This window comes from Primulina huaijiensis, unplaced genomic scaffold, assembly GCF_012295235.1.
Source record: "Primulina huaijiensis isolate GDHJ02 unplaced genomic scaffold, ASM1229523v2 C13030503, whole genome shotgun sequence".
Lineage (NCBI taxonomy): Eukaryota > Viridiplantae > Streptophyta > Magnoliopsida > Lamiales > Gesneriaceae > Primulina > Primulina huaijiensis.
Genome location: NW_027341674.1, coordinates 1 through 385, shown reverse-complemented (window position 1 = coordinate 385; position 385 = coordinate 1). Strand labels below are relative to the sequence as shown.

Below are 385 nucleotides of genomic sequence, written 5' to 3'. Positions count from 1 at the left end.
TGTGCTTTACCCTCCTTAACTTTCAAGTCTCTCCTCTGTCTTCAAACTTGTCCGTCAAGAACTGACCTGGACGGGATCAATGGGTGATCATGAAGGCCTATGGTCTAGGTTGGCGATTTTCATTGCACTTTGAAAAGGCGCCCGCCTAAGGTCGGCCCAAGTGATCGAGCCTACGTCATAATTTATGTTCGCGAACGCAGGTCCTTGCCAAAAAAGCAGAAAAAAAAAAACTTTGTTCTTCAAGAAAAAAATATATTATCAAAAGAGAAGTTTTATGACACACTCAGTGCAAATACTTCTTCCTTTAAACACAAATATTTATTGTTTAATTGAAAATTTTTCTGACAATGATTGAAATTTTTATGAAGGTAGGGTTATTCTTTGA

At 37.7% G+C, this 385-nt stretch overlaps 1 non-coding gene across 1 annotated transcript; it reads left to right on the top strand.

Moving 5' to 3' along the window:
• Positions 1-58: 58 nt before the first annotated feature.
• LOC140965385 (U1 spliceosomal RNA) lies at positions 59-208 on the top strand. The gene has a single exon (XR_012173053.1). It is a non-coding gene; the product is annotated as a U1 spliceosomal RNA (small nuclear RNA).
• Positions 209-385: the final 177 nt, after the last annotated feature.